Raw genomic sequence first — 17,956 nt, forward strand, 5'->3', positions numbered from 1 at the left:
GGATCTGTGTTGGACTATGTTTTCTGAAGACAGTTTATGTTGAACAAATTACCAGGTACAGGAAGTAGGGGAGGAAAAGACAGTACTTGGTGTACACTTGCTGGGTGGAGGAGAGACCCAGTGTATGGAGCCCTAACTTTATGTGTTTTAAGTTTTTATATATTATTATTATTATTTAACAGTTACAGAGAGAGAGGCAGAGACAGAAAGAGAACCATCCGTTGGTCCATCAAATAGCTGTAACAGCTAGGGCTGGTCTGGGCCAGGTCAAAGCCAGGAGCCAGGAACTCCATCCAGGTCTCCCACGTGAGTGGCAGGGGCCCAAGCAAGTGGGCCATCTTCCACTGCCTTCCCAGGTGTAGTAGCAGGGAGCAGCCAGGACTCAAACTGTCATTCTGATTTGGGATGCCAGTGTGGCAAGGTGGTGGATTAACCTGCTGTGCCACAACACCAGCCCCCTGGAGCCTTAACTTGATGCCAGAAACTGTAGCTCTAAGCACTTTGGCCTAGAATTGCTTTTGTATTTTTATTTATTTATTTTTATTTGAAAGGTGAGAGAGAGATCTTCCATTCTTGGGTTCACTCCCCAAATGACTGCAACAGCCAGGTCTGGGCCTGGCGGAAGCCAGGAGATAGAAACTCTTTCTGGGTCCCCCATATGGGTGGCAGGGACCCAAGTACTTGAGCCAACACCTGCTGCCTCCCGGGAGGCCCACAAGCAGGAAGTGGGATCAGAAGTGGAAGAGCTGTGAACCACTGTGATGTGGGATGTTGGAGTCCCAAGCGCCTGCCGCTACTTGTCGGCTCTCATAGCAACCCCAGGAGGTAGAACTGACCATCACCAGCCCGGCTGAGAGATGAGGAAACAGCGACTTAGGTTGCACAGCCGCCACCTGCAGAGGCCGCGAGGCAGGCAGCCTGGCCGCACAGTCCGATGGTCACGGTCTGGAAGCTGCACCCACTGCGGCCACCTCCCTGTTGTCAGGGCATTAGCCTGTGGGGAGCAACTGGGAGCAACTCGGACTAGACTAAGTTACTGGAATTAAGACTTATTCTATGCATCTGCTTTCCCACAATATGGTGCTGAGAAGGGAAACAGCTTCTACACAGCTGCCTCCAGTTCAACCAATAAACTGTGGGACCTGCTCCTGATTGGAGGAGAGCAGCGTACTTGGCGTGTGGGTAGCAGAGTTGGGATTGGTGGAAGAGGACTATAAAGGAGGAGAGAGACGGCATGCACCAGGAACACCTGAGGAACATCTATCTGGAGGAACACCTGTGCAGACCCCGAGAGAGCCGGCCGGCGGTGTGCCACTCCCCCTCGGAAGTGGGGAAGGTGGCAGGGGGAACCGCCCTTCCACGAAGTGGGGGAGCGACATTAGCCCTTCAGGCACACCCGGTTACTCTGCTCAGCCTGGGCTTCCCCCGGAGACCCCCTCGGAATCAGAGGCCTGGAGGAGCTGAGTGTCACAGGGACAGGATGCTGGTGCCTGATGCCAGGGCGCTTCCGGGTCATGCAGAATGGATGGAAAGAGAAGCTTATTTTGGTGAAAAAGTTGAAATTTTCCATGAACTTCCTGAATGTTTGGATTTCAGAATTTTTGCACAAAAATAAACTTTTTAATCTATTTTCTATTTTTTTTTTGAAGTGCCTCTGTATATGCCCGTTGTATCCACACAGCCCAACGACAGTGTGATGGGCACCTGCTTCACTCTGCATGCAGCCCCTTCCCCGGAGCGACCTGCCCCACCTGCACTCAGGCTACAGATTTCCTGGAGCAGTGGACTCAGATCCTCACGTGGCTCCTGCCTGCATCAGAATCACCTGACAGAGCGTCCCTAATGAAAGTCGCATCGTGTCTGTGCTGCTCCCAGCCCCCTGCCACTATCTCAACTGTGCCCAGCATTCCCCTTCGAAGCAAACATTCCCCTTTGACCCCCCCACCCCCTGTCCCCAGCAGTGGGATCCAGAACTCTGCAGTCCAGAAGAGGTTAGCTCCCTGCCAAAAGAAATGCAACCTGATGCTGGAAATTCAGAGCCTGGGAGCCAGGAAAGACCCCTCCTGCCATGAAAGAGGCACCAAGGGTCCTCCTCTGGGACTTAGCTGTGCAGCTGTGAGAAGCGCAAGGTAACAGCTCATCGGGAAGGCCCTGGAATACCCAGCCTTTGCCTAATCCTCTAACCCACAGGAGTAAGGCTCCTGGCCCCACCCCCTTCTACTGAAGCCACACCCCTGACTGGTCTGCTCAACTTTTTTTTTTTTTTAAGATTTATTTATTTATTTGAAATTCAGAGTTACACAGAGAGAGGAGGCAGATATAGAATGGTCTTCCTTCCACCCGCTGGTTCACTCCCCAAATGACCATGATGGCCAGAGCTGGACTGATCTGGAACCAGGAGCCAGGAGCTTTTTCTGGGTCTCCCATACAAGTACAGGGGCCCAAGGACTTGGGCCATTTTCTACTGCTATCCCAGGCCATAGCAGAGAGCTGGATCGGAAGTGGAGCAGCTGGTACTCGAACCAGAGCCCACATGTGATGCTGGCACTGCAGGTGACAGCTTTACTCACTACGCCTCAGTGCTGGCCCCCACCTCTTCTCTTAAACCTGTTCCCAGCTCCACCCTAACAGTGCTAACTATCCCCTTCTCAGACCCATCATGGAAGTTTACGTGAATGGGCACTGTTGGATGAATGAATGGATGAATTTCATGACTTTCTCCAGGCAACTCACCTAACCTGGCTCCAACAAAAAACAGAACACCAAAGCTGAAAAGCAAACACAGAAGGATTTTGGGCAATTGAAAAAGTCCTCAGAAATAGGTCCAGCAGGGGCCGGCATTGTGGTGTGGCAGGTTAAGCTGCTGCCTGGACTATGGGAATCCCCTATGGACACCAGTTCAGATCCCAGCTGTTCCATTTCCAATCCAGCTCCCTATCAAGCACCTAGGAAAGCAGCAAAAGATGGCCCAAGTGCTTGGGCCCCTGCACCCACGTGGGAATCACAAGCCCAACCCCAGCTGTCGCATCCATTTGAGAAAATGAAACAACGGATGAAAGATCTCTCTCTCTGGGGGCTGGTGCTGTGATGTAGCAGGTAAAGCTGCCACCTGCAGTACCAGCATCCCATATGGAAACTGGTTTGAGTCCTGGTTGCTCCACTTCCGATCCAGCTCTCTGCTATGGACTAGGAAAGCAGTAGAAGATGGCCCAAGTCCTTGGGCCCCTGCACCCGCGAAGCTCCTGACTCCTGGCTTTGGATCAGTGCAGTTCCAGCCATTGCGGCCATCTAGGGAGTGAACAAGCAGACGGAAGACCTCTCTCTGCCTCTGCCTCTCTGTAACTCTGCCTTTCAAACAAACAAATGCATCTTAAAAAAAAAAAAAAAAAAAACAACAAAAAAAAACAACTCTTTCTGTCTCTCCCTCTCTCTCTCTGCAACTATGCCTTTCAAATAAATAAAATAAAACTAAAAAAAAAAAAAAAAAGGAAGAAAGAAAAGGAAAAGAAATAGTTCCGTGGGCAGCTGGCGTAACATCACTAGAAATTGATTTCTCTTCCTATCTTCTTTCCTCTGTTTGTTTAATTAATAGTCAGATTCTGGGGCTGTTGCTGTGGCACAAGAGGTAAAGCTGCTGGCAGCAGTGCTGGCATCCCACATGGGCACTAGTTCGAGACCCGGCTGCTCTACTTCCAATCCAGCACTCTGCTATGGCCTGGAAAGCAGTAGAAGATGGCCCAAGTCCTTGGGTCCCTGCACCCACATGAGAGACCTAGAAGAAGCTCCTGGTTCCTGGTTTCGGATCAGCCCAGCTCCAGCTGTTGAGGCCATTTGGGGTATGAACCAGCAGATGGAAGACCTCTCTCTTTCTGTCTGCCTCTCTCTAACTCTGCCTTTGAAATAAATAAATAAATAAATAAAGGTCAGATTCTTCCACATGGTGGCAAAAGTAACCATTGACAGCTGCCTCCTACAGCCTAAAGCTGAGCAACCCTAGTGGAGGGAATTTCTTTCCAGATCCTTCCAGCCGGAATCTCAGAGGCTACTTCTTTGGCGCTGATAGGTCACATATCCAAATCACTGTGCTTTTGGCCAAATATAGGTCATGTGGTCATTTCTAGAGCAAACTTTAAACGTGGAATTAAAAGTGAAAGTGGAGTTGCCGATATCAATGGAAAGGGGAGGGGAACCGGAGCAGACAGAAACAGCAGAGGTTCTTTCCAAATGACTTGTTTGTGACTCCGTGCTAGGAGCCAGAGACTGAAAAGACAAGATCTCAAAAAACAAAACAAAACAAAAATGGAAAGATCTAGTCCCCGATTTTCAAGGGTTGCAGTTAGTGGGAGAGGCGGATGCTCAGCATCGCTCACGGAGGGGATGAGAGGTGAAACGCAGGGCCGCCGCAGCCCACCCTGGGGAGACAGGAACGCTTGCAGGAGGAAGGGGTGCTCACGGGGCCCTCGCAAACGTGGGAGGGATTTCAACAGATGCTGCTGGAGGGCAGAGGCCGCTGTTCACTAGGTGTTTGTGTTACCAGGGCCTCCAAACGTCTTAAACACCGTAGCATTGGTTAAGGCTGAAAACACAGCCAGGCACCCTTCAAAGACAGCCATACGCAATGGGTGCTGGTGAGTCATTAGGTGATTTCATCGTGCAAACATCAGAGTGCACTTTCACGGACTAAGGCGGCTACAATTCCCCGGTTGTAGCGTCTCATGAGACTGCTGTCCAATATGCAGCCCGGGGTTGAGGACACTGGCTAACTTAGAGGGAAAAAGGAAATTATGTTGGAAGGCTGCCAAGATATCCCACGGACTCCAAGGAATCAGCAAGCACAGGCTGAAAGAGCAGGAATCGGGGTGGGGGCGTCTCCAGGGACTGCTGCGGGCAGATTGATGGATCTAAAGTGCTGAGCTTAATGGAACTCAGCTCTGACAGCTTCCAGGCTCTGCGCCTCTCAGTTTCCTTCCTTCCTTCCTTCCTTCCTTCCTTCCTTCCTTCCTTCCTTCCATCCATCCATCCATCCATCCATCATTTCTTTCTAGATTTATTTGAAAGGCAGAGTGACAGAGAAAAGGAGAGACAAAGAGAAGAGAGATCTTCCATCTACTGGTTCACTTCCCAGATGGCCACAATGGCTGGGGCTGGGCCAGGCCGAAGCCAGGAGCCAGGAGCTTGGTCTGGGTCTCACACCTGCATGCAGGGGTGCAAGCACAGGCCATCCTCCACTGCTTTCCCAGGCACATTAACAGGGAGCTGGACTGGAAGTGCAGTAGCCAAGACTCAAACCAGTGCCCAGGGGGCCGGTGCTATGGCATAGTGGGTAAAGCTGCCACCTGTAATGCTGGCATCCCATATGGGTGCCAGTTCAAGTCCCAGCTGCTCCACTTCCAATCCAGCACCCTGCTAATACACCTGGGAAAGCAGCAGATGGCCCAAGTGCTTGGGCCCCTGCCAACCATGTAGGAAACCCAGAGAATGCTCCTGGCTTGGGCCTGGCCCAGCCCCACCTGTTGCAGCCATCTGGGGAGTGAAGGAGCAGATGGAAGATCTTTCTTGCTCTGTCTCTCTGTAACTCAGCCTTTCCAAGAAATAAAATAAATATTTTTTAAAAAAAGTGCCTATATGGGAGGTTGGCACTGCAGGTAGCTGCTTAAGCTGCTTCACCAGAGTGCTGGCCTCTGTGCCTGTCAATTTCAAATTCCAAATTCCTGGCACACAGAACCTGCTGGAGCCAGTTAACACCAGTGTTCACCGTGGATCCAAGGCAAGGAGGAGAGGTTCTTCAGTTACAGATGTGGCTGAAGGGAACCAGGGCATTGTTGGGAAGGGAGGGCTTGTGAGCTAGCAGGCAGGATGCAGGACAGATGGGGCATGGGGCTGCAAGTCTGATTAAGGAGCAGCTCACAGAGGAGAGTTAAAGGGGCCTCGATTCCAGATGAAGAAGCAGAAGGTGTCACACTACAGAGAAAGTAACTTACCTCTGTCTGCTGAGGCTTAGCATAAAAGAATTATCAGAAGATAGTCATGGAGGCCAGCGTGTGGCCTAGTAATTAAGAGACATGAGGCCTGCATCCCCCACTGGAGTGCCTGGGCTTAGTCCTTGGATCCAGCTTCTGATTCCAGCTTCCCGCTAATGCAGACCCTGGGAGGCAGCAGTGATGGCTTAAGTCGTTGGATCCCTGCTACCCACATGGCAGACCTGCACTGGGTTCCCACCTCTGACTTTGGCCCTGGCCTGGCCCTGGTCCAGTCCTGGCCACTGTGGGCTTTGGGGAGTGAACCAGCAGAAGGGAGCTCTATCTCCACCTCTAAAACATTTTTTTTTTTTAAAGAAAACAAGAAAGGTGTTGTTGAAGTGCTAGGAATAATGAGTTTGCCAAGGGAGGGAGTTGAGAGAGAAGAAGGTAGAATCTAGGATTAAGGCATCCTAGGGCCCACGATGCCAGCATCCCATATAGGCGCCGGTTCAAGACCCGGGTGCTCTGCTTCCATCTAGCTCCCTGCTAAAGGCTTGGCAAAGCAGCAGAAGCTGACCCAAGCATTTGGACCAATGCACCCGTGTGGGAGACCCAGAAGAAGCTCCTGACTCCTGACTTCGGCCTGGCCCAGCTCCAGCTGTTGAGGCCATCTGGAGAACAAAACAGCAAATGGAAGATCTCTCTCTTTCTCCCTGACCCCGGGTCCCTGCCCCCTAACTCTGCCTTTCAAATAAATAAATCTTAAAAAAAAAAAAAAAAAGGAATTAAAGGCACCCTTTGAGTGAAGTTTGAGACCAGCAAACTAGACTGTGGAGGGAGGGGTCACACAGGAGACAGGCGTCCTGCTGGGCACAGGGCACTCTCATCAGCATTACCTAGGAGAATTCCTGACACATATTGGATGTCCCCTGCCCAGAAAAGTCCCTGCCCCCTCCCTCCAGGCTTTGTCTCCGCTGGGTGACCAATACCCCTGCCCTGTGCATGGCTGCTCTATCAAGGATGATTGTCCAAGGGCTGGCATTTTGGTGCAGCAGGTTAAGCTGCTGCCTGCCATGCTGGTCTCCCATATAGGAGTGAAGGTTCCAGTCCCAGCTGCTCCATTTCTCACTCAGCTCCCTGCTAATGTGCCTGTGAAAGCAGCAGAGGATGGCCCAAGTGGTTGGGCCCCTACCACCCATGTGGGAGACCTGGAAGTTCCTGGCTCCTGGCCCAGCTCTAGCTGTTGCAGGCATTTGGGGAGTGAACCAGCAGATGGACGATCAATCTCTCTTCCCTCAATCCTCTGTTTCTCCCCCTCTGTCTCTGTAACTCTGCCTTTTACATAAACAAATAAATAAAAATCCTTAAAAAAAAAAAAAGGTAATGACAACCTATGGTGTAGGTACTTTCCTCTTCCTATGTCATAGATGAGGAAACAGATCCAGAGAGGTTCAGGAAGTAGCCTAGGGTCACACCGCCCAGTGGGCAGAGCGGCTGGGAAGTAGACTGAGTCAGGACCTGGCTCTCATCCACCAGGCTGCGCAGTCACCTTGAGGGTATCTTCCAAGCAAGAACATTTGAATACAAAATTACCAAGTCGGAATTATGCTCTCTAGTTAGATCAGGATGCCAAGGCTCAGAGAGGTTAGGGAACTCTCCCAAGGCTGCACAGCTGATCCTGGACCAGAACCTGGATTCAAACTTGGGGTGTCTCACTTCAGTTCCCGGGAGCTTTCACGTGAATGTGACTGCGTCTGTTGCCTGCGGTGATGGCCAAGGGGAGAGAGTGGCTAGGACGCTGCCCAGTATCAGCTTCTACAGCAAAGCTACGGGAAACGAGAGCATGTCCACTCTGGTCAGGAGGAGGCCCCTGGTGGCCTTCACGACCACTGTCCTCTGGTCAGGGGCTGGCAGAAGCCACCTAGGGCGAGCAAGTAGAGATGTGGGGGCAGTGATGAGAAGTGGAGGGGTAACTGAGGAAATACTAGGGTCAAGACAGAAAAGAGGAAGTGTCTTCAGAGACGGAGGGAGGAGAGAATTGATAAAGCTCAGAGGCAGAAGTGGGACACAGAACACTTCCACTTATTCACTACTTACTGAGCAGCTATTATGTGCTCCGCACAAGAGATCACCAAAGAGCCAAGATCCAGTGCAACTAACAGTGTAAGGAGGGAGATAACAAACTCTGTAAACAGATAAATAAAATGAGAGTTGTGATAAGAGTCCAGGAAACTGGACAGAGAGATAGTGATGAACAAGTTGGGACCAACTCTAGGCAGGAGTGGTTAGAGGAAGACTGAGTAAGATGGGAGTGGTGAGGCGGAAGTAGCTGTGCCAAAGCCAGGTGGAGAGAGGGAGCTGGCACATGCCAAGACCAAGGGCTGGGACGTGGCCTGGCTGGAATTCAGTAGGCAGCAGGGAGGGCCTTGCAGGGATGAGATAAAGGAAAACCCCTTCCCCTAAGCTCCCTGGGAAGCCCCGGAGGAACAGAATGGCATGGTGTGAATGCTGCTTAGGCAGTAGGGAATGACACAGCCTTGCCAACAGTGAAGAGGGAGGGCTGTTGATCAGCTGGGGAGAAAGAGAGAGGCTTGCAAGAGGATGCCTGCGGAGCAAGTCCCTGCTCTTCCCGGTGCTGTCAGTGAGAGGAGCCAGGCAGCCCTGTTGCTGAGCCCCGTGAAGGACCCCTTGCCTGTATGTTGTCACCTTTGGTCACCACCATGCCTCACCACCCACCTATCAGCCCAGAGGCCTTCTCTGCCATGCCACGTTTTTGTGTTTTGTTTATTTGAAAGGCAGAGCAACACAAAGACACACACACATAGAGCGATCTTCCGTCTGCTGGTTCACTCCCCAGATGCCAGCAATAGTCGAGGCTGGGTCAGGCCAAGGTCAGGAACCTGGAACTCCATCTGGGTCTCTCATGTGGGTGGCAGAGACCCAAGTGCTTGAGTGACCACCTGCTGCCTCCTCAGGTGCACAGAAGCCATGGAAGCTTCCATGGGAAGCAGAGGCAGGACTTGATCCCAGATGCTACAATACGGGATGTGGGTGTCGCAAGCCACAGCTTAACCTTCAGTGCCCTAAAGCCCACCCCAACCGCGCCTTTTTTTTAATTTTTAATTTGTTTATTTGGAAGGCAGAAATACAGAGAAGGAGGGGGAGAGAGAGAGAGAGAGAGAGATCTTCCATCACCAGTTCATTCCCCAAGTGTCTACAACAGTCAGGTCTGGGCCAGGCTGAAACTGAGAGCCAGGAGCTTCATCCTGGTCTCTCACATGAGTGCAGGGGCCCAAGCACTTGGGCCATCCTCTGCTGCTTTCCCAGGCACATTAGCAGGGAGCGGGATCAGAAGTGGAGCAGCTGGGACTCAAACCTGTGGATGCCGGCACTGCAGGTGGAGGCTTAACCTTCTATGCCACAGCACTGGCCCTGCAGTGTTTAAAAAAAAAAAAAAAAAAAAAAAAAAGGAAAGAAAGGCAGAGTGATGGGGTAGGAACAGAGACCTTCCATCTGCTGGTTACCCCCCAAATGCCTGAAATAGCCAGGACAGGGCCAGCTGAAGCTGGGAGCCAAGTTATTCAACCCAGGTCTCCCAAAGGCTGGCAGGGATCCAGCTGTTTGAGCCATCACCTGCTGCCTCCCAGGGCCTGCATTCGCAGGTTATTAGAATCAGGAGTGCAGCTGAGCGTGGAAGGCGGGCATTCTGATATGGGAGGCACATGTGTTCACTGTGCGGCCAAAGGCCAGCCCCAGGCCTTTTCTTTCTAAGCCTTAGTTTCCACAGTCATAAAATGAGAATTAGAACGCCTATGTCCTTGATCAAATGACAATCTCTGCGTAAAATGCTCAGTACAGTTCCTAGAACATAGTGATTAATAAAGGTTAATTATTTCATTTATAAGGAAGTGGGCTAGTAAATGGATACATTGCAGTTCAAGGTGGGGAAACACCTGCTGACGGCAGCCGAGAGGCAGACTGCCTGGGAGCACCGGGAAAGCCCAGAGGCGGCGATGCTGGAACCGCGCCTTCAAGAATGAGAGAGTTTTCAGCGAGGGAGCGAGGAAATGGAAGAGACATGGTGGGAGGGAAGAAAACCCACAGGGGCTGAAGTGGCGGGTGGTGCTGGCACGCCCTGGGGAAGGTGATCAGGGCAGGGCGGGAGTTCAGGTGGTGTGGGATGAGCCTGGACAAAGGGCTTCAGGTGAGAATACAGGATTTAGGAGTCGAATCGAGAGGACAAGGGGCATCAGCCCAGCTCCTGCCGCATGCCTGGCACTGAGTTAGGAGGTTGGTGCTTTTTTTTGAAGGAACTTGGATTTTTACCCTATGGATCACGGAGAACAGAAGAGATTTTGAGGCAGATGGCGACAGGGCTGAGTATTTATTCATATAACTTTTAGGATGATGCTCCTGGTAGCCAAGGGGAGATCGGGATGGAGTAAGGAGACAGTAGGGAAGCGGCCAGGCTTCGGCTCAAGAGGGAGAAGCTGCAGCGTTCAGCCGGTGGGGATTGGGGTCAGTCGGAGGCTGCAGAGGGTTTTTGTCCCTTTATCAGGCAGGCTCAGAGGTAGATTTCAGGGGAGAACGGTGGCGAGGGCAGTGAGGGGAGTGAACGCTCCTGAGGGGTCAGGGGTCACAGCTTACCAGGATGGAACAAAGCTGTGGCTCTGACCCACCTGGTGCACCTCCGGGTATCGCTGGGATTGGGCCCTCGTTGTCAGCGATGAAGGTGACCTGTTGTGAGAAAGGAGAGGAGAGTGTGTGAGCACCTTCCAAGCAGTAAATCACTGAGCAAATATCAGACCCTCTGCCACCAGGGAGGCCGTGAACTGCAAGGGGCCACACAGCTGGGATGGACTTTAGGGGAGGTGGCCATGGTGAAGATAAAGAGTGATCCATGACCCGTACATGCACTCTGTTTACAAACAGGCAATCCCACACTTCCGGGATCTACAGGACACCCCGAGACAGCTGTCCCAGCACCCCGACACTGACGGTTGCCTTATGGGTTCCCTCACCTCTCACTTGGATTTAAGGGCGCACCAGAAGTCTGAACCTGGAGTCTTGGGGGAACCATGTGAATTGCTGAGTATTTCTGGGGCTGGAATCCGTATTCTCCACCAAACTCTGAGATCCACTCCCCTTCAAAGGTTAAGAGACACTGATTTTTTTTCTCACCAAAAATTAAGAACAGCTATCCTTGGGGAAGACTGAATGAGGCAGGAGGGGGAGATTTTTCATTTAAAAATTTCTGGGAGGGGGGTCTGCCTCTCTTGGAGCCCCCCTCTTGGCTGCTGCATCCGGAGGTTTCTGACTTCAATAAATCTTGTTTTAAAATAAATATTTTGAGGGGCCAGTCCTGAGGCATTGCCGGTAAACCTGCTGCCTTCAGTGCCGGCATCCCGAATGGGAACTGGTTTGAGTCTCAGCTTCTCCACTTCTGATCCAGCTCCTTGCTAATGCTCCTGGGAAAGCAGTGGAAGCTGGCCCCAGGGCTTGGGTCCTTGTATTCAAGTGAGAGACTTGGAAGAAGCTCATGGTTCCTGATTTCAGATCCATCCAGCTCCAGTGGTTGTGGCCATTTGGGGAGTGAACCAGGGGATGGAAGATCTTGCTCTGCTCTCTCTCTGTAACTTTCAAATAAGTCTCTTAAAATTTTTCTGAATTGTTTGAATTTTTAAACCATGAACATGGATTAGTTTCACTGAGAAAAGTGTTATTAGAAGTTACGTGGGTGGTTGAGATAATGGGCCCTTTTTATATTTTATCTTATCTCGTTGTGTTAAACGATTTTTGTTTTTGCTAAAAAAAAAAAAAAAAAAAAAAGAACCCGGATAGAATGGAGCACACACACAACACTCTATTATGCAAAATTCACCCTATTACGAAAGGCAAAGTGTGTACATTTCCTATGAACGACCGGCTTCAGTTCAGTAATACCTGCATAGACAAGGTGGAAAAAAAATAGGGCAGACAACGGGGAGCATTTCGGCACAGAAATGTCAGCAAGGGGTCATCTTCACCTACAGTCCGCACGTGTGTGTACCGGCCCGCGCACTAGCGGCTGAAGGCACAGAACCCAAGACGGGGTTAAATCCACCGCCGTCTCCCACGCAATCTAGTAATTACTCTATTTCCACGTCATGTTTCCGGGTGTGTGTGTCCCAACTCACGCAGAAGCTGGGGTTCAAAGCAGGCAAGGGTCGCCCATGTTCGTCTTGTCGGCCCCAGAAACCCAGTCCAAGAGGAGGGCGCCTGGCAGATCTGGCGATACCCGGGGACCGTCTAACTGGCTGATTCCCACGTGGTAAGAACCTCTCAGTCTCGCCCCCACGTGGTGCCAAGGGCCGGGAAAAGGGAGAGCGGGCAGGAGGGAGCCGTATCAGGGGCATTTAAAGTGTCTTGACGTCACGCACTGCCAGGAACTCAGCTGAGTTTTCAGCAGGACATTCCGTTCATTTTCCCCCCTCCCTCCGGACTTCTGTGCCCAAGGCCGCGTCTCTTCCGTTGGTGCCGCGGAGGGAGGAGCACTAAAGCTCGGAACAGCCAGCACAGGGGCGTCCCCAGCCTCCCCTTGACTCCGCCCTTTCTCCTGGAGACTTACCTCATTGGTCAATGGGTGGGGCTTCGACGGTACAGCCCTCGCACTGCGGCCTCTGGGTGGTCTAGCAAGCTGGCTGTCTCATGAATTATGTATAAAGGCGTGCCTTGGCGAGACTGGGGCTGGGCGGGGATTGGTTGAAGGGGCTGTAATTCAGCGGTTTCCGGAGCTGCGGCGGTGTAGACGGGAGGGGGAGTCTGGGGTTCCGACGTCGCAGCAGAGGGAAGGAGCCCCAACCGGATCTTTGAAGAGCACCCCCACTCGGCGTTGTCTCTCCGCATCGGCTAGCAGAGGCCCGGCGGCCTGAGGGAGCCCGGCCGCCCGCACCCGGCGCTAGCGCAGCCCCGGCCTGTCGGGCCTGAGCCCGAGAAACAGGTGAAGGGGGTGAAGGGTGGGGCCGCCTCCCCCGACGGCCCCTGAGCTGGGCACCTCGGAGGGCGCCGCGGGGCCGGGAGCGCCTGGGGTGTTAGGGGGAGCCGGGGGTGGGCGCTCAGGGGGCTGGGGGCCGGAGGAGACGCGGAGGGTCACCCTCAGGGGACGGCTCCCTGGGATGACAGGAGCGGGCCTCGGCGGGGACGGGGGAGGGGGGGGACGGGCGTTGGAAGTAAGTTTCGTTCTTCGCAGTAAGGGGCGACGCGGAGGAGAGGGAGAATGAGCTCAAGGGGGCGGCCCGCGGCGCGAGGGCGTGCGAGGCTGGGGATGGCCAAGGTGAGGGAGGCCCCCGACTTCCTGAGCCCCGGGCTCGGGACACTGCGGCCCCGGAGCTGCCGTCCGGCGGGGGTGGAAGGAGCCTCTCCCCGCCCCGCCGGCTCCGGGCTGAGCCACTTCCTCCGCCGGGCCCGGTTCGCCTCCTTCGTGGGCTGGCTGTGCCCCCCTGGAGGTCGGAATAGGTGTCTTCCCCCCACAGCCTCGCGTGCTGGCTGGTTGCGGGTAGGGTTATTGCATAAGACTCAAGTTTCCTGTAGGGAAATGGACAGACTGTATTCTTCCTTAATTCCTTCCCATCTTTTTCTAGGTTAGGCGCTTATCGCTGCCCACCTCCCCTGGAAAAAGAAAAAAAAAAAAAAGGCAAAACAAAAACCCCATCAGGGCCAGCTCATTCCTTCTTGACATTGTTCTCTTAGAAACACCTGGTAAACTCAGCTCGAAGATAAATAATTGAGCCATTGCATTTACTGGATTGTGGTGTTGCTTAATTGCATAGGACAGAATGAACCAATCCAGAGTGGGAGTTTTCTGTCTCAGAGCCAAGATCTTGGGTAAATGCAGAAGAGAGGGAAACAAAGAGGCTGGCCTTGGCACAGCCCTGTATGTGGACTTTACCTGGGTTTGGGGGTGTGGTTGCACTTAAGTTGGCCCAATTCAAGTGTCCCTAGTTGTTTTTTCTGTTTGGTACACATCACTGTGTTATATCAAGTGAGGTGTTTGTTGACACAGTGGTTGGTCGTTTTTTTCTTATTAAAAATGTAGATTGTGTATACCTGTTGGTTGTTATTGTGTGTGCATTTAAATTTCTTTATTCTGTTATGGGTTGTAAACTTTAAAAACGTCTTAAAATTTCATTTTATTTGAAACGCAGAGGGAGAGACGGAGAGAGAGATCTTCCAACTGCTGGTTCACTCCCCACAGGCTCACAACAGTCAAGGCAGGGCCAGGCTGTAGCCTGGAGCACAGAACTCAATCCAAGTCTCCCACAGAGGTGGCAGAGACCCAAGTGCCTGAGTCATGCTGCCTCCCACGGTGTGCATTTGCAGGAAGCTGGATGGTAATGGAGGAGTCAGACACTCTCATATTGGAAACAAGTGTCCCAAGTGGCTTTGTCTTAACCCCTGCACCAAACCTCCAACCCTGGGTTGTAGATTTTTGGCTGTGTTGTAAAGCATTGGTTTGAATAAATCAAAGTAGTAAATTGGGGCTAGCGCTGTGGCATAGCGCTGTGGCATAGCCTCCGCCTACAGTGCTGGCATCCCATATGGGCACCAGTTTGAGTCCCAGCTGCTCCACTTCTGATCCAGCTCCCTGCTGATGAGCCTGGGAAAGCAGCAGAAGATGGCCCAAGTGCTTGGGACCCTGTAACCCATGTGGGAGACCTGCAAGAAGTTCCTGGCTCCTGGCTTTGGATCAGCCCAGCTCAGGCTGTTGCAGCCATTTGGGGAGTGAATGAGCGAATGAAAGATCTCTCTCCCTCTTTGTCTTTCTCTGTAACTCTGCCTTTCAAATAAATAAATCTTAAAAAAAAAAAAGTGAATCATCTTAATTTTTTATTTGTATGAGGGTATTTTAAAAAGTACATGGAAAAATGGAATTAAAAGATTATTTTGATGTGGAAAAATTGAAATCTATTCATAATTTCTTCATAATACAGACTTTCCATGAACTTTTGAAGATCCCAAGTGTGTTATGACTTGCATGGTCCAGTCAGTTTTCTCTTTTTACTCATTTTATGTTGAATATGTCTGTGTTCCCTGAGTCAACACATTTATTTCCTTATTACATGTACCAGACTACTGGAAATTTTGCTCAGCCATTTGTACAGTGGGATGGGGGAAAGAAATCTGGGATAAAAAAAGTAGTCGTAGATGTTGGAGCGCTGTTAGCACACCCACCGCAAAGAACCATTAACAAATTCATAAATCTTTGTTTTTTGTATGTAATTCATCTGGGGAGGATAACCAGACTCAACTTGACCCAAAAGGGTTTGTGAGATAGGTGGCTCACATAACCTAACCCCATTTTGTAGATAAGGAAATTGAAGCCAAAGATACTCAAGGCAGTCGAACACCAGAATGGTGGAACTTGTGTCTTCTGTATGTGTTGTGTTGTTTTGATGACCAGTGCTTAAGCTTGATTCTGAGTGTGTAGGCCCTGAAAGATGTCAGTGAGAGTCTAGCATACTGGGCAGTGAATTCCCAGTCCCGCCGGTCAGTGGGAAGACTTCAGGGGAGGGAAGTGTGCTCCATAAATGGGGGGAAAGAAACACATGTCGGGCTGGCGAAGCTTGCTCTCCTGTCTGCCAAGTCTGACTTAAGGAGTAATTAACTGTAGAAAGCATAACTTACCATGAGAGTTGAGCGATTATTAATGGGGTTGTTCAGGAAAGTTTTAGGTGAGGGGTGTCATGACCTAAATGTAAACCAGGGTGCCTTGTGGCCTGGTCAGTGGTCATTTGAGTTTCCAGGAAGTTGTCTTCTTCTTCTGCTTCTGTGTTCCTTGACATTCAGAAGTTAGATAAGGTCGAGGTGTTGATCATCATTCCAGATACCTGAGTGCAACATCTTTTTAGCTTTTTTTTTTTTTTTAAAGTTTGACTTATTCGAAAGTCAGAGTTACACAGAGAGAGGAGGGGCAGAGAGAGAGAGGAGTCTTCCATCCTATGGTTCACTACCCAATTGTCCGCAACGGCCGGAGCTGTGCCCATCTGAAGCCAGGAGCCAGGAGCTTCTTCCAGGTCTCCCACGCGGGTGCAGGGGCCTAAGGACTTGAGCCATCCTCCGCTGCTTTCCCAGGCCATAGCAGAGAGCTGGATCAGAAGTGGAGCAGCTGGGGCTCGAACTGGTGCCCATATGGGATGCCGGCGCTTCAGGCCAGGGCGTTAACCCACTGCACCACAGCACTGGCCCCAGCTTATGTTTTCTTAAGAGTGGTGTTCAAATCAAGAGGTTTACTTACAATTTTCAACTTTGTGGAAGTTGCTGTGGGGAATAAGATGTGTCCTTTCCACAGAATTTGCGTCTGCCGGGGTTCCTTTATAAATGCTTTTCTTGTTTTGCTTTTTAAAGATTTATTTATCTACTTCAAAGGCAGAGTTACAGAGAGAGAGGGAGGGAGAGACAGGCAGAGATTCTCCATCCGCTGGTTCACTCCCCAAATGGCCACGATGGCTGGAGCTGGCTGGTCTGAAGCTAGGAGCTTCCTCCAGATCTCCTACATGGGTGCAGGTCCCAAGGACTCGGGTCATCCTCCACTGCCTGCCTAGGTGCACTAGCAAGGAGCTGGACCAGCAGTGAAGCATCGGGACTGAATCAGTGCCCCTAGGGAGTGTTGTCCCTGCAGGCGCAGCTTAACCACGCCATGGCACCAGCCCCGATAAATGCTTTAAACATCTAATGCCATGTTGTTGTCACCAAGGAGGTGGTGAAGGCATCACACCTCTACTATCCAACAAGCTTGCTATTTTTAAAAGAACATGTATTGTAGAGGTAGAACATTTCTGGTGTCATAGAAGGGTCTATTGGGCAGTGCTACATGGAAGGCTACAGGTCTTTGGACGAAGGAGAGGTTACAGGGGTTGGAATCGTCTAGGAAGTCTTGCCAAAGGAAGGATTTGAATTTAATACTAACAAATAGGTGGAATTTGAGTATTAAAAATTTGAGGAGCCATGGGGGATATAACACAAACAAGATCCTGGTGGTTTTCGAAGATAAGTAGAGAAGTGTTTACTAATAAAAGGCCTTGAATGTAAGGCCAAGGAATTTCAGGTCTATCCTTTTGTAGTGGGAGCTTTTAAGACCTTGGAGGCCAAGTGCTGGTGCTGAATTTTGGAATGCCTACAACGTGTCACGCTGGCCTGGTGCCGGTTGATTTGTACAAAGCCAACAGTGCATGTGTCCTCTGCCCTGAGGGAGCTGTCACTGCATCTGGCCTTAGCAGCCGAGCCAGCACACAGGAAGGTGTCCTGACTTACTTGATTTGGTACTTCAGGTGAAAAAAAGGAAAGCGCTTAAGGGCAGAAGTGTTGTTCGAGGACTTTTGATTGGCTGCTACAGATCACTCACATTTTATGTCTTTCATGTTTTAGAGAAATGTTTAAAGATTTACTTATTTATTTGAAAGCGTGACAGAGAGAGATCCAGCAATCAATTGATCTTCCATCTGTTGGTTCACTCCCTAAATGGCCACAACAGCTGGGTCTAGGCCAGGCCAAAGCCAGGAACCATGAACTCCATGTGGGTTTCCCTTGTGGGTGGCAGGGGCCCAAGTACTTGGGCCATCTTCCACTGCCTTCCCAGGTGCATTAGCAGGAAGCTGAATGGGAAGTGGAGCAGCTGGGACTCAAACTGGCTTTCTGACATGGCATGTTGATGGCCATGCCATTAGTTCAAGTGGTGGCTTAACTGTGGCTCATAACTCTAGCCCCCATGTTTAAAAAATTTTGCCATAACTTTGGGTCATTTACAGCAGCCACCCAGAGAGCATTTGAGGGGTGCTCCTAAATCCTGAGGAGCTCCTGGTGTGCGGAAGCAGTGTCTGTGAGACCCCGCAGGCTAGTATTACTGTCTCCTCAATCTTTGTCTATTACAGTGAAAACAAAAATTGCTCTCTTGCTTACACACTTGTTGCTAGGACCCTTGCTTTACTATGGTGCACTTAGGGTGGCAAGAGGGTACTTCA

The 17,956-nt window shown here is 51.1% G+C and overlaps 1 protein-coding gene and 1 long non-coding RNA gene across 8 annotated transcripts in view; one reads left to right on the forward strand and one right to left on the reverse strand.

Annotated features, from left to right (window-relative positions):
* Positions 1–9,253: 9,253 nt before the first annotated feature.
* On the reverse strand, positions 9,254–12,389 carry LOC103351572 (uncharacterized). 4 transcript variants are annotated; one of them, XR_016224010.1, is made up of 4 exons: positions 12,137–12,389; positions 10,982–11,105; positions 10,640–10,697; positions 9,254–9,392 (listed from the first exon to the last, which is right to left on the reverse strand). It is a non-coding gene; the product is annotated as an uncharacterized LOC103351572 (long non-coding RNA). The 4 variants fall into 4 exon arrangements; XR_016224011.1 differs by having other exon boundaries at positions 9,258–9,392; positions 10,608–10,697; XR_016224012.1 differs by lacking the exon at positions 9,254–9,392 and adding an exon at positions 10,326–10,490.
* Positions 12,390–12,743: 354 nt separating this feature from the next.
* The window catches only part of STAT3 (signal transducer and activator of transcription 3), a 60,159-nt gene continuing 54,946 nt past the window's right edge, over positions 12,744–17,956 (forward strand). For all 4 annotated transcript variants that reach the window (XM_051824988.3, XM_051824991.3, XM_051824990.3 and 1 more), the window contains exon 1: positions 12,744–12,939. The gene's annotated coding sequence lies outside the window, so the exon portion shown is untranslated. The remainder of the gene's footprint in view (positions 12,940–17,956) is intronic.

The sequence above is a fragment of the Oryctolagus cuniculus genome, chromosome 17, assembly GCF_051225735.1.
Source record: "Oryctolagus cuniculus isolate XC-2025 breed Fujian yellow rabbit chromosome 17, ASM5122573v1, whole genome shotgun sequence".
Classification (NCBI taxonomy): domain Eukaryota; kingdom Metazoa; phylum Chordata; class Mammalia; order Lagomorpha; family Leporidae; genus Oryctolagus; species Oryctolagus cuniculus.